General features: G+C 34.1%; 1 long non-coding RNA gene across 1 annotated transcript; it reads left to right on the plus strand.

Moving 5' to 3' along the window:
* Positions 1-11,598: 11,598 nt before the first annotated feature.
* LOC120169391 lies at positions 11,599-11,773 on the plus strand. Its single transcript, XR_005520661.1, has 2 exons — positions 11,599-11,692; positions 11,727-11,773. It is a non-coding gene; the product is annotated as an uncharacterized LOC120169391 (long non-coding RNA).
* The last annotated feature ends 639 nt before the right edge of the window (positions 11,774-12,412 follow it).

The raw sequence follows: 12,412 nt of genomic DNA on the forward strand, positions 1-12,412 counted from the left end.
TATAAGGAAAAAACCAAGAAGTGGCATGACTGAATGCTTTTGCCTCGGCATTTTCATATAGGCCAGAAAGTTCTCTTGTTTAACTCTAGGCTCAAACTCTTATCTGGCAATTTGAAGTCACGATGGTCGGGACCATTCAAAGTCCATCTTTAAAGTCAATGGCCAGCGCCTGAAGGTTTTCCAAGGAGCTCCACCCATGCGTGACAAATCTGCATTCCTCTTGCATGATGTCGAAACTGGTCAAACATCTTGAAGATGCCGTTACATTTTGGATTTACTCTTGTGCATAAATAAATGTTTATTTTGTTACTATTTTTGTTCAGTTTCCTTTTATTTTACTATTTTATTTTTCTTTCAAGGTTAGGTTCCATCCAAATTTCCACCGTACCAGCATCAGATTATGAACACTCCAGTCCCACACAATTTCAAAAGCGCACACGTAGCACGACCGTCGCACCACCACAAGCGTAAAGCCAAGGTACCTTGCATTGCATTGAATTTCATAGCATGTAGTTTAGATTTTTCTTAGTTTTTATTTAGAATTAAGGACAATGCTTCTCTCAAGTTTGGGGGAGGTAGGGTTCTTAAATCATTGCATGTTAGTATTAGTATAATGAATATGCCATGACATTAGTAAGTGGTTGAATTGGTTTCCTAGAATAAATTAAGGATGCCCGATGATGATGAATTCTTGATGGCTAGGATTGAATGTACATGACTGTTGAGGATGATAGAACCAACTCTAGGATTTGCTTCTTTAAAACCTTTGAATACACGATTGTATGCTTTTCATGCTTAAGGAACTTAGAATTTTTTTATAAAAGAACTCTTGCATGTCTTGGCATAAATGATGAAAACCCTATTTTGTAAAAAGAAAAAGAAAAAATGAAGTTGTGAATAAATGCTTCGGCATATCTATAGAGGGACACTCCGCTATGCCATGTCATTTTCTGGAAACTACAAATAAATAAATGGCAGCTATGGTATATGAGTGAATGAAAGTAGTCACGTGATGACTCTACCTGACTAGCTCGGGGTGGAAAGTATGCTCTCTTTCACCTATAGTGGGGATGGTAGGTGTGATGGGCTGACTCCCCTCGTAGCAGCGTTAGAAAAAAAAGGAAAAGAAAACAATGTGGGAGTAAAAATTGTAAATGTCGTGGCAAAACAAGAAAACATGTGTAGAAAATTTTTAGGTTTGTTAAGCATGGACTGGATACAAACACACACACACACACATAAAGAATCTTGCCTTAGGGGATAATACTTGATTTCTCAAACTAGTCTAGCATGTTGAAGCCAAATGTTCTGAGGGCTGAAATTTTGTCCTATATAACTATTCTACTTCTGAACTTGCCATGGTATTTTTATTTTTCTTAATATTATCCATTACTTGAGGACAAGCAATAACTTAAGTTTGGGGGTGTGATAACTCCATAAAAGGTCATATTTGGGACCTTTTCACTTAAGTTATTGACTGTTTAAGAGCTCATATAGGATCATATAGATGCATTTAGTAGCATATAGTTGCATGTGGTGGAATTCTTTTTGCCGAGGCATTTTATTTTGCAATCAGTGCTGCTTTTATGGGGAAGGTATTTTGTTTGATGATGTGCAGGATTTGGGAGTAAGGATAAGAAAAAGGGAATTGCCATGACATGATGAGACTACTGAGCAAAATACGATTATCGCGACAACTTGGACATCATTTCTGGACAGAAAAAGTCAAAGAATATATTTTTAGTAAGAGTCAGCTGTCATTGACCATGCGTTATTTCTGCAATCAGCCATAAAGGAGGGGCTCATTACCATCTATGCACCGTCTTTTACATAAAAGGAATGAACTTTAGGGTACTAGGGTAATTTTATCATAAAACCCTAAGTTCATTCTCTCCCTATAAATAGAAGATGAGGCCACAATGAAGAGGAGACTTGGAGAATTTTAGACAGCCGCCAAGAGCCTAAAAATTCAGAGAAAAAGATCTTTCTTTTTCCGTCAATCATTTTGTCATGGCATTCCTCCGTTGACAAGCTAGAGGGAGTGGCGTTCTAGGCGTCCGAGAGGAGCTAGTTTGCTGGGACAGTTCGTGGTGGCCGATGGAAGCTCCTACAGTGCACGTTGAAGGTTTTTTCTCTTTCCCTTTGCTCTTTGTTTTCATATTTTATCTTTTGGGTTGTAAGGAATGGATTAACTTGCTTTGTGCTTACTTATTTCGAACCCCACCATGAACTAATCCTATTTGGTGGGAGTTTATTTTGGATATTTAAGTTTTGCTTTAATGAATGGTTATTTTTCTATGTTATATTCTATTTTGTTTATTTAGCGCCTTAAGGTTCTAGGTAACACATCCTTAGTGTTCGAGAGAAACTAGGGGGAACCACATAAACAAGGGGTTCTAGATAGTAACTAGACCTAATCCACCTTAGAGATAAGGCTAGGATTTCATTCGACTAAAAGGAGTTGTGTATGAGCGATATGTTAGATGTTAATGCTGTCGCAAAAAGGTATTTCCAAGACATATCATGTTATCTAGACCAATAGGATCCTTGCAGTAGCTAACGCCAATCAGTTTTGCCAAGGCATCTTCAATCTGTCGAGTCCCTTACTAGAGATAGCATAGGGTACCCTTAGTAAACTCTGTAGGGCAGAGAATGCATAGAAGTAAGACCATTCTGAGAAGTAGACTTAAATTTCCTAAGTAACTTCTATCACTCATTCCCATAGTAGTTTGTCGTGTGAGGAGTCTAAAGTCTTTTATAAGCAAATCTAGTATTTATAGTTTATTTTGCCTTTACATTTTTTATTTGTTTGCACTCAGCACAATTCAATTTACCATAACATCTCAATCTGCTACCATATTACCATCAGACAATTTCCACAACATCCATTCATTTTGCCACATCTTTTTCATTTGCAAATAACATCACTAACTTTACTTAGGTAACATAGTAAAGCGCTTTAACCGAACTTATCAATTTCCTCCAATCCATTTGGAGACGATACTCACTTATCACTGTATTACTTGTTCGATTGTGTATACTTGCACATATTTCCACACCCATATATAGTACTCACAAATAGCGGACAATTATCCAATAAACTTGAAATCCATAACAAGAAACTTGAAATCTATAATAATAAATCAAAGTTTACATTAACATAAAATATAATGTAGTTTAACATTGTTAACTAGAATAAACAATAATAACACCTAAGATGATAAACAATAATAAGCAAAAGTAAATCCATCACATGATTCAGGGGAAAGTTATATTACATACATTTAACAAACACCCATATAAAAGGGAGTGAAGGGGGGAGAATAAAGAGGTAGAATACATGAAAAAGGAAGCAAATTTGAAGGGGAGATATAGAGAGAGCATTTATCGGAAGAACCCTCTCTTTGATCCTCTTCAACTTCACCAAATCTCAGCATCAACCAGCTTTGAAATCCAACTCCGACGCGGAATATAAATCCTCTTCCTTTTTGGATTTTTAGGGTTATAGTTCTTTTACTTATTATTTTGTTTAATGGAAGAGGAAAAATGAGAGTGCTTGATAATTGTAGATGGTTTAGGGTTAAAGGAGAAAAAATGAAAAGGGTTAAAGGGATGCGAGACTTGAAAACTGTAAACTTACGACGTTTCTAAACACAAATGCCATTAAATTATGAGTCTTTAGCAACATTTGTATAAAAATGCCACAAAAGTACTAGTTTATATCGACATTTGTACAAAAACACCACTAAAGTATGAGTTTTTAGTGACGTTTGTATAAAAGCGCCACTACATTACGAATCTTTAGCGGCATTTATATACAAACGCCGTGAAGGTCAGAGTCTTTTGCGGCGCCGTTAAAAATATAGCTATAAACCCATTTTGTTGTATTGATCAATCTAACTTTTTCTTCTTTAATTTTGTTTAATTGGCGGTGTCACTGATTTTAATGCTAATTGTCGCTCGTCGGTTATATTTTTTTCTTTGTTTTTTTTTTAGTTTTTTAATAAGAATAATTATGTCTTTCACTACAGCAAAATATGTTTTTAGCGGTGTTTTTTCAGTCGTCGCTACAAATCTTTGTGGCGCAAAAACAAATGCCGCAAAAAGCATCGCTGAAACAACCGCCGTGAAAGGTAGCGACATCTGTCGTTCACAAACGCCGCTAAAGGTTATGATATTTAGCGATTTTTTTCCAAACGTCGGTATTTATCTTTTCTTTTGTGGCATTTTGTCCCAAAAATGCCACTAAATGTTCTGACATATAGTGACATTTATTCCAAAAAACACAGCTAAATGTTATGTCATATAGGGACGTTTATTCCTAAAAATGTCGCTATTGACTAAGTATATAGTGGTGTTTTATGTATAAACACCGTAAAAGATCTAGATCTTTAGTGGTGTTTTCAAAAATGTCGGTATTAACTATGTATTTAGTGGCGTTTTTTTATACAAACGTCGCGAATTAAAATTAATTTTTCAAATTTTGTTTTTATTCTTTTGTTACCCAAATTTAACCTGTAGCATTATCTAATAAACTTGCCATCCATAACAACAAACTTGAAATCCATAACAAGAAAATTGAAATAAATAATAATATATCAAAGTTTACATTAACGTAAAATATAATGTAGTTCAACATTGTTAACTAGAATAAACAATAATAATACCTAAGATGGTAAACAATAATAAACAAAAGTAAACCCATCACATGATTCAGGGGAAAGTTATATTACATACATTTAACAAAAACCCATATATAAAAGAGAGTGAAGGGGGGAGAGAATAAAGAGGGAGACGACATTAAAAAATAAGCAAATTTGAAGGGGAGATATAGAGAGAGCATTTATCGGAAGACCCTCTCTTTGATCCTCTTCAAATTCACCAAAACTCAGCATTAACCGGCTCTGAAATCCAACTCTGACGCGGAATATAAATTATTCTCCTTTTGGATTTCTAGGGTTACTGTTCTTTTACTTATTATTTTTGTTTAATGGCAAAGGGAAAATGAGAGTCCTTGTTAATTGCAGATGATTTAGGGTTAAAGGGGCAAAATGAAAAAGGGTTAAAGGGGCACAGGACTTAAAAACTGTAAACTTACGACGTTTGTAAACACAAATGCCACTAAAATACGAGTTTATAGCGGCATTTTTACAAAAACACCACTAAAGTACGAGTCTTTAGTGACGTTTGTATAAAATGCCACTAAAGTACGAGTTTATAGCGGCGTTTGTATAAAATGCCACTAAAGTACGAGTTTATAGCGGCGTTTGTATAAAATCCCCACTATAATATGAGTCTTTAGGGGCGTTTGTTTACAAACACCATGAAAGTCAGAGTCTTTTGCGGCGTTTGTTCAAAAAACGCCGCTAAAAACCCATTTTATTGTAGTTTTTGTGACATGTTATCTGTCTTTATGACACGTTTATATATGCCTTTGTGGTATGTTTTTCTCTGCCTTTTGGTAGCTTATGATTTTTGCCATTGTTTTTGTTTATCTTTTTTCTCAGGGTTGGATTTGATATCGCTACGACTGATCAAGATGGAGCTTATTTTTTATCATGATGATCTTTCCTGCCTTGGACCCTCAGTTTGATTTGAATACACATTTTGCATTCATGGATAGTTTTATCACGTTGCAAGACTCTGATTTGCGATTTCTTGGTTATCTTTCAGTAGCTTCATCCTCTTTTGTGATTCGTTTATCGATGCAATTAGATATGTTCATATCTTTATTTTATTTGAGTTTTTTGTTAGTTTTTTTACTTTTTCCTTCTTTGGTCCTTATGTGATATAGGTGGCTAATTTTTGTCTTTATGGTAATAGAAAAATGTCATAATTATATTTTAGGTTTACGGTTATGCTTGTAAATCTTCATTGTAATTTTGGATATATTTTTTTTAATAAAACTAACGACTTTCTATCAATTTTTTTGACTTTTTGAAAGTCAATAATGAACACATTTAGTGAGATGGAAGGAGTAATTTGTACCCAAATTATTTCAATACAACTTTTTCCTTCTTTGGTCCTTATTTGATATAGATGGCTAATTTTTGTCTCTATGGTAATAGAAAATGTCATAATTATATTTTAGGTTTACGGTTTTGCTTGTAATTCTTCATTGTAATTTTGGATATTTTTTATTTTTAATAAAACTAATGACTTTCTATCAATTTTTTTTGACTTTTTGAAAGTCAATAATGAACACATTTAGTGAGATGGAAGGAGTAATTTGTACCCAAATTATTTCAATACAACTTTTTTCTTATTGGTCCTTATGTGATATAAGTGGCTAATTTTTGTCTCTATGGTAATAGAAAAATGTCATAATTATATTTTAGGTTTACGGTTATACTTGTAAATCTTCATTGTAATTTTGGATATTTTCTATTTTTAATAAAACTAACGACTTTCTATTATTTTTTTGACTTTTTGAAAGTAACACATTTAGTGAGACGGAGGGAGTAATTTGTACCCAAATTATTTCAATACAACTTTTTTTCGTTGACAATAAACTCAAATTTTATGTTTATCTAATTAGTCTATTTTCATAGTTAGCTCAAATTCATGGAATGATAATTCCATAAAATCAACTTATAATTCAATCCTCTAAATCTTCAATGATCGTTGTTTATACACACGATTGGATTGCGCCCTACTGGGTCCTTTGCCCCTTTTGGAAGAGGTGGAATAGCTACTATTTGCACAGGGACTGAAATTCGATCAATGTTTTCTTTTTGGATAATCTTGAATTAAATGACTATGTTTCCATACTAATAATTACGGATGAACATGAGTGGAGTTCGGTTAGATTTTCTATTAATTCGATCAAATCCTATAAAAATATATCTTTCACTTAATTTAGTTCGATTCGAGTCTAACATGATTTTAACTAATCATAAATCTGACTTATCTTTTAAGATAAAATATGCATCTAACGCAACTCGACTCGACACAAAAATATATAATTCTTAATTTTATTTAATAAAGTAGGGATATAGTTGAAAAAAAAAATATAGAGAAGTATATTCTTATAACTATCCTTAAATATATATAAGATATAATTATATTATTTTTGGATTAACTCAAATATTTTTTACCCTAAAATCCGACCCGATTCAAACTTATACTTTAAAAAATTTGACCTAAATATATATATATCCAATTAAATTAAATTAAATTAAATTGAAACTCATCGAATTCAAATATTGTTCCCTTCCTGCTAATAACATACTCTGGAAAAACTGGCCACATTCTCCCCGTAAAAATGTTTTAAATTGAGAAATAAATTAAAAAATTATTTAGGTTAAAAAAAGCAAATACTTGAGTTATCCACATAGAAATCAATCCATGAAAGTTAGAACAGGGGAGAGAAGAAAATGATAAACCCGTTAACAGATATCACGATTCAATCTCAACCTCCTTAGGAGGCTGACCAAATTCACATAATTTGGCTAATCAGTGATTTTTTGTGAAAACCCTAATTAAGACCACCTTATCCATTGCATAGAGCCGCTCAAAAAGTAGCTCCAAATCAGTGATTGTCACGTCACTATTTTGGTCGATAAGACAATCATACCCTTAGAAAGCAAAGGATCTGATTGGTATGAACCTCTGCCCAAAACAGGCAGTGGAGGGAGGGCAACCGATGAACGCTTAACTTGGTATCCACGAATGACGCAGGCCAATCGTCCCAGTTCCAAGGAGCCCAGACCAGTAACGAACGAAAATAACCCTGGTCCGCTTGATCTGACGGTCACTATTGATTTCCATCAACACAAGAAAATGCATCAGACGGTCAACCGGCCAATAAATTACCTACACACAAGTAAGTGAATCAGTGACTTTTTTTTTTCCTCTTTTTCGCCTAGTGGTTTAGAACGGATTCTGTTCTATATATATGCAGTGGGGAGCGTCTTGCTTGTATCCTCTCGGTTTTTCTTACTCTTTTTTCTGTCGTTGTGGTTTTTACTTGTTTATATTTTGTTTTCATTTTGAGTTTTGTGCTGTTGATGCGTCACTAATCGACACTATTGTTGTTGGATAAGCTGTTCTGTGAAAGAAAAAGGACACTTGAGTACGTGTCCGACACCCGTGCGTGCTGCATGATGAGAGAGAGACTGAAAGACAAGTGAAAATAAAGACTAGTGATGACGATGAACAACGGGAAGAGTTTTTTTCTTTCTTTCTTCTTGTTCTGATGTTGGGGTTTTGGTTCTTTCAGTTCCTAGCTTATGATTCTTACCAGGTTGTTTTTTTTTCCTTTTTACCTTTATAGGAATGAAAACCCTAAAACATGTCGTTTTTTGAAACCATTTTTTCTGAAAACGGCATGGATCGTGGATTTGAAGGTCTTACTTTTGGTACTTTTTTCCCATTAGTGGCTGTTGTTGTATTTTCAGATCTGACTCTGGGTTTCTTTCCTTATATGGCAAACTCTTTACCTTTTGTTTTTTATTCTTTGGTTCTTCATATGTTTACTGTCTTTGTGTCCTCAAATCCTCATTCTATGGGACATAGAAATTGACAGAAGAGAGTGAGCATACAGAGGCACTTGTATAAGGCTATACAATTGTTTTTGTGTGCTCACTTCTCTTTCTGTCAGATTCCAGTGCCGGAATTTGACCTTTGGGACACTTTTCGGCCTGTTTTTGTTCCATATATTCTCTCTTTTTTCGTCTCCCTTAGTACCTTCCGTTTCCTTCTATGATCTTTGCCATTGATTTGTCTGGAGAGGAGTCGAATTTGACTGCAGGCGCCACTGAAGATGGTTGTCTACTTATGATTTCACTGTGTATTGTAATATGGTTATTTTCTATACCTGTTACTGTATCCCAATATGATTAATTTATGTCAATTAACTTTTTAAATACAATTAATGGATTCAAAGCGTGACTTTTGATGTTATTCACTGTGCAGATTTAGCGGCAAAACGATTAATTAGCATGGGACCATTCGTGTTATCCAGTGCCTACAATTAGCTACTATGGTCCTCTTTAACCAAGCCCTCTTATATAATTTTCTTGGAAATTTTCTTCTTGTTACTTGTTAGCACTATCTTCATCTTTTACATTATTTTATTCCTACGCATGAAACCGTATCCAGATTTCTCCTAGAAATTTGTCTTGCTTGGAGTTCTTTTTTCCACCTGAATCCAGCAGCACCAGGTTGCTTGTATTCTCAGTTGCAAATGGAGCTTCCTATTCGTGAGTTCAATTTATAACCCTATCTTGTAACAGTAACAAGTTGCCTATTTGTAAAACTGGTTGCCTTTTATGTTCCTACTGCAGGGAGATTGATTTTTTTTTGAGTTTTGTAACGCTGAGTCGTGGCTTGTTCATTGGTATAAAATTATTACTCAGTTTGGTATTAACTTGGAAATGCTGATCTTGTTTCATTTAAAGCACTTGCATCTATTTAGCACTTTTGTTTGGGGTCTTTGTAACTTCTTGCGTCTGCAGAAGCATTTAACTCTATGATTGATTTGTACCCAAGGTAAACGTTACATGCAATCGACGTATTTCAATCTGCGCGGTTTTCTTTTGGGAAATGGAAATATTTTACTGTAGACAATAGATGTCTGTGCTTTTAATTTTGTCCTGTTTGCATCCTTTGTTCTTTGATTTCTGAATTCAAAATTATTTGTCTTTATATTGTAAATACATGAACAATGAGACAATACGAGGTCATCTTGTCATCAACTTATGCCTTATTTCTTGGTTAACTACTTTTTTGCAGGCAAAATCTGACTTTGTTACCCGAAAAAGGATGAAGGAAAGGTTGGTTTTATTTTCAGTATACTGTGTGTAGCTCTTTCTAGGGTTTGCATTTCATTAAATATTCAGCACTAGCCACACACATCTTGCTTATACTTTATCGTTGGGGATGATAATATAACATGTATATTTTTACTTGTACTGATTTAACTATATGCGGTTGTTTTTTGCAGGTTTTATATTTCATTAGAAAAAACAATGCCCCATGTATAGCAATCTATTATGTGGAATATGAATTAATTTGGCCTGTTTCATTCGATCCTTTCCCCCCACATCCAAAGGTCAAATTTGTCTGGTCATTTCTTATTTTATTCACTGCTTTCGATCGAACCATGTCTTAATGACAAATGCCATGTATTATTCTTAACAAGATGGTACTGGTAGTCTTTGTATAGATTGTCAAATTGTGGAATCCTTAATGTCATGCAGCCCATCTAAATTCATAATAATGCATGCACCAACTAATTCTTTCAACGCCCTGTGCTCCGATTGTGTCAGAGTATGGTTTTGTTACTAGATAGAAGGAAAAATGGTTGCTTTTACCAATTATGATATTGATTTGGATTTCGGAGTGCTGTTGCTTGTATGAGTCTCAAGGCATTGCACTAATGATCGACTGTCTCCTTAGTTTTAAAACCGAGGCGCAGATAGTCCCGGAGCCTAGGCTTAAGACACATGATGCCTTTCGTAGGCGAGACACTTTTTATGCTATAAAGTTTATAAATCAATTCTATGACATATTCACACTCGTTGCCCATTGGTTCACTCTTAAATCACTTAATCTACCGCCATAGTCTATTTATTTACCATTGTTATTTAAATATTATTTAATTTAATGTTTTATTGTTCAAAACTAATTATATTCACAACTTGCATTTCACCTGGTTTTACAGTCAGATAGAAAGCTCAATGCCAAACGGCTTACATGTCACTGCGTTGTTATCTTTTCTATTTTCTGATTAACTTAGATGATATGTAGTTGGATTCATACATTTAATTATTGCCGTTAATATGTTGTCGGATTCATGTACTTAACTCTTGCCATTAATATATAGTTGGATTCATGTATTATAGAATAAGGAAACTTGTGTAGTCTCCTTACATGAAGGAGCAATGTCTTTTCTACTCTCATTAATGTGATTCGTGTTTTACCCATCACTGTTGTATATTTATGAGAACATAAGGCACAAGAATAAATCTTAAATCACACTTACTTACCAAACTAACATATCTTCGTGAATTCTTTTCTTTTTATTCTTTTTCTATTTCCAATCATAATGCATATGCGGTATGTTTTGGTGGAAGAGACAAAAGAGCAACTGAGCAGGTCTCTCATTCCTAAGACAACAAAAGTGCATGCCTAGAGTCTGTGCAGAAGAGGCCTCAAAGCTCGTGTTTGGGAAGGCTTCTCGTTTTGTAGCGCCTATCTCTCTAAAGTTGTTTTGTTCCGCACTTACCTGCATCTGACGCCTTAGATGTGTTTTGAAAACTAAGATTGTCTCCTTGACTGTTGAGATGCTTTGTCTAATTAACATCTGTTATAGTTTATTTGAAGGTTTTTTTCTCATGAATCTATGATAAGTTTGTCCATGAGTGTGTTCAACATGTATGTGCAGTTGACTACACGGAGCTGTGTTTCTAGTTTCAAAAAACTTATAATTAAATGCAACAGGAACAACGTAAAACTTACAATTAACTTGTTCTTAATTGTAACTTTTCTATTGTTCCTATCGTTATTGATCTCCTATGTAAATGCCCTATGGTGAGTTTAGCACCATAAGCCAAACTTAGCTTTGTAAATAGATTAATTTGTCAGCATGGTGGTTATAATCATGTTTATAATTTTCAAAACTGCAAGATATTCAAATCACGATACTGCTTGGAACCATCTTGAAAACCTTAAAGAATGTACTGAAAACGTATGGTTAGATCAATTTGTGATTCTGAGGTTAGAGTCCTTTGACTATTAGGTCTTAGGGTTCTGGATTTCTTAATCTTAACCAAGAAAACAAGAGAGATGAAACTGATACACGAGCTAGGATTAACAGGATCTCTCATGCATGAGGTAGAAATGGATCGTTTACCCTTTTTTACTTTAAATTTGAAGCCAATAATTTGCCTGAATAACATTAATGCAGTTGTTGTACACTTGTGTTTTCAGGATATAGCAAGTTGTTAGCAATTATCTTCTCTTGGTGAGCTAAACGGAAATGCTTTGTAGTGTTAAGCCATCTTCAAACATTGGGCAAGATCAGATTCATCAGATAACAACCCGTTGACCTTACTTCTCTTTGTTCATTTCAGAAAAGTACACATCTGCTTGATTCTTTTATATAACAGTCTTATGGATATGGAGGGCTTGCTGCCTGCACTAAAAGTTCTGATAACGGCTGATAGGACTTCTTATCGTGGGTGGTTGACCGGGAAGGCATATATTTGAGTTTATGGATGTAAATGAATGTGGCTTAAATAAATAAATCTTCACTTATGTTTGATTATTTTTAAGTTTGTTTATGTTTGATTCATGCTTGTTAAAAAATTTAGAACTGTATGTGTACATGTATTTATAATTATGTATATTTATTTTATTTTCTTTAATGTTTATAAACATCTTCCTTTCATGTTCATGATTATTCATA

The sequence above is a fragment of the Hibiscus syriacus genome, unplaced genomic scaffold, assembly GCF_006381635.1.
Source record: "Hibiscus syriacus cultivar Baekdansim isolate YM2019G1 unplaced genomic scaffold, ASM638163v2 tig00111759_pilon, whole genome shotgun sequence".
Classification (NCBI taxonomy): domain Eukaryota; kingdom Viridiplantae; phylum Streptophyta; class Magnoliopsida; order Malvales; family Malvaceae; genus Hibiscus; species Hibiscus syriacus.